Source organism: Bufo gargarizans, chromosome 2, assembly GCF_014858855.1.
Source record: "Bufo gargarizans isolate SCDJY-AF-19 chromosome 2, ASM1485885v1, whole genome shotgun sequence".
NCBI lineage: Eukaryota > Metazoa > Chordata > Amphibia > Anura > Bufonidae > Bufo > Bufo gargarizans.
In genome coordinates, this window is record NC_058081.1 from 192,353,473 (window position 1) to 192,356,934 (window position 3,462).

General features: G+C 48.0%; 1 non-coding gene across 1 annotated transcript; it reads left to right on the top strand.

The window, feature by feature from the left end:
• The first annotated feature begins 3,168 nt into the window (after positions 1-3,168).
• Positions 3,169-3,254, top strand: LOC122929865. The gene has a single exon (XR_006388079.1). It is a non-coding gene; the product is annotated as a small nucleolar RNA SNORD71 (small nucleolar RNA).
• Positions 3,255-3,462: the final 208 nt, after the last annotated feature.

Consider the following 3,462-nt stretch of genomic DNA (forward strand, 5'->3'; position numbering starts at 1 on the left):
GCGTCATTGTTATTGCAGCATGCTCGGACCATTTAATCTGTCCTATCTCCGCATCCACCACTTTTGACAGTGCTGCCCTATCTGTCAGGAACATATCAATGTGAGAATAAACATTATGTACCCCTGAGTGGAACGTAAAATCCCTGTCTGCTGGATGCTTAATGCGCCAGATGTCAAACAACTCTGCCCTCCACAGAGTATCACTCAAGGACTGAGCGGTTCTACAGGAAGAGGAGGACGTATCAATCTCAGGGTCTGTGGTGAGATTAAAATCCCCAAACATTACTAATTGTCCCTTCCTTTTCTTATCAATTAGTTTCAATACTTTTTTCAAGAATCAGATTTGGCCCTTGTTAGGTGCATATATTGATACCAGGGTGAAGGGTGCATTGTTCAGTGTGCATACCAGAATTACAAATCTCCCTGTTGGGTCGCTAACATGTTCTATCAATGTGAAAGCTAGGGTGTTTTTTTATAGCTATCAGAGCCCCCCTGGATTTGGAATTGAAGTGGGTTTGGAAAATGTGGGGGAATTGTGCGTTTTGTAATCTATGAGCATCTTTAACTAGTAAATTGATTTCTTGTGCACCTAAGACATCACAATTAAGAGATCTGGCCTCCCTCCACAAGTGTGATCTGCACATTGGACTATTTAGCCCATTCGTATTAATGCTTGCAAAAGATATTACCATAATAAAGCAGTTTAAAACGTAAGGTAAAGAAGTCGCATTATAAACTGTAAAAAAGGTGCAGGACGCCTCCCAGCCAGCGCGCCCGCAACCATAACACGAAGGTGGTGGAGCATTGTACAGGCATGAGCATATCTCCATTCATGGATGTAGCATCGTATAGCAGCGATAAAACAAAATAACATATAACCAAAAGCATAACCTGTAGGTGTACCCGTAAGAGCCAACAGGCTCCCCGTAAACCTGAAGAACTTGGGGTATTAAAGTCCCGTCTGAAGCCTAGGTAGTAACCTGTCCCGACAGTCACTTAACCCCGGCATTTAGCACTAAGAGCTATTCCACCCTCCGGTGAACCTTTTCAGCAGGCAATGTCCCAATCTTTCTGAATTCTGTCGGGAGGAGCCCGACGATGCTCTGACTGCGAATCTATTGGGATGTCCCAGCTCTGCAGCAATTTCCTACCCTCTTCTATGGACTTGATAGCATACAGTTCTCCCGCATGGTGGATCAGAAGACGCACAGGGAACCCCCATCTGTATTGGATTTGGGCTTTTTGTAGGGCAGATGTGATAGGTAACAAGGCCCTTCGTTGCCTGAGAGTAGCAGCCGATAAATCCGCATATAGAGATATTTTATGGTATGGTGCTGGTAGTCCGCCTTTCTGCCTGGCAGAGGACATCAGTTGCTCCTTGATAGAGTAGAAATGAACTCTAGCGAGAACATCTCTTGGAACATTTTCGTCCAGGTGTCTGGGGCGCGGGACTCTATGCGCCCCATCAATCTCTAGGTCTTTGTCACTACAGTGAGGCAAAACGCATTTTATCAACTCTTTAACGTATGAAGGAATGTCCTTGGCTGCAACATTCTCTGGGATACCTCTTAGCTTGATGTTGTTGCGCCTGCTGCGATCTTCCAGATCCGCCATTTTGTTTTTTATAGCCTCCACTTCAGCTTCTAACGCGTAATGAGCGTCAATGAGGTAATTATGGGAACCTGCAAATTCCCCAAATTTGCGCTCTAGATGATCTGTTCTAGCCCCGAGGTCCTCCACCTCTATTCTCAACGGGGCCACTATAGAGCGCATGTCATGCAGAAGAGAGTGTCTCTGTATCAGAAGCATGTCCCTCATGACTGTGTCCGTCAGGACCATGTTAGTGACTGGCAAGGCCAAGATTTCTGCCTCCCCCGTGTCCTGAGGGTCCCCATGGGCTCCCAAAGTACCTGCTTGAGCGATGTCATCATCAGGAGCTCTGGTACGCAGTGGGGTATGCATATCAGATTCCGCTGATCCTGTTGTTTCTACATTCCAGTTTGTTCGGGTTGAAGCGTTCGCACCACATTCTCCTTCCTGCCCGGTATACGAGTCTCCGCTTTCGGGTGCAGGTCTCGGGGAATTCAGTGTAGCCGACTCCTTCTCAGGGTCCGGGCAGTTTCTGTGCGGTCTCTTGAGGCGTCATTCCCGTCCCCGGCGCCATCTTGGGATCTACCCGCCTCTCTGCTAAAGTAAAATTTAGTCAGCTGCGGGTGCTTCAGCACCTTCTTCTTTCGCCCCGTCATACTCAGAAAGGGTTCAGTGGCTGATTCTTCCAGCTTTGATTTGTTCACCATGGCTTTAATCGCTGTATAAGTCGCTGGATTGAAGTACTAACTCGGAGCTGTAGCACACTACATCCGCGTGCCTCGGCAGCCAGACCACGCCCCCCAGAGGACCCCTTTAAGTCACCTGCGATCGTTAGATCACTTGTCCCATAGACTGTTATGAAGTACCGTTGCAGCCTATGGAAGTTTCATTAAGTTTCTATGGAGCCCTGCCACTATTGCTATGGTAGCCTCAGAGCCTGTAGAAGGCTTGAGGCTACAACAGTAAACGAACGGCTCCCCCAATCTCAGTGCGGAAGAGCCGACAGACCCCTTCCAGACACGGGCCAGTTTTCACTTTCCTAACGCAGCCTCATTTTCCAAACCTGACATATGTCATTTTATGTGGTCATAATTTACTTATTTACCAATTTTACTTAACCAATTCTGAGATTTTTTTTTTGTGACACATTGTACTTCATGTTATTGGTAAATTTGAGTCAATAGGTTTTACCTTTATAAAAAAAATCCCAAATTTACAGAAATTTGGAAAAAAAAAATCACAATTTTGTTAATGCATCACAATTTTGTTAATGCAGACTAACCAATCGGATCGCGGAAGTGAAAAAATGCCTGTTTCAGGCTGTGATCTGCGCTCTGCAGATCAGAGCCTGAAATCACGTAGTGTCCCTCGTGCCCCCCGATCTGTGCCCCTCCAAGCCCCCCTTGTGTCTGCCTGCCGCCTGCCCCCAAAGCTCATCTCCTGCGTTCATCTCCTGCCTCCTGCCCTGATGCGGTCCGCCCCCTCCCCGCCCCATACATTCCTCCTGCCCCAGCCTCCCTCAATGTTGGCGGCCGTACCCTCCCCCCCTTTCCAGCGCTGCCCCCGGTCCCCCTGCTGTGTGTGATGGCGGCGGCTCCATTCCTGAGCCGCCGCCATCAGCAGAGAGTGTCAGCTCTATGCTGACACTCTGCTGTAACCCCATAGATGCCGTGGCAGCGGCATCCATGGTATTTATAGAGGGAGGGGGCTCCCTCTCTCCATCGGGGCTGCCGCGATGCCACCTACAGGGAATCTAATAGCATTATACTTTGCAATGCAAGAGCATTGCAAAGTACAATACAGCCATCAGCCCCACTGGATCTTCAAGATCCAAGAGGGACTTGCTAAAAATAAGTAAATAAATAAATATGT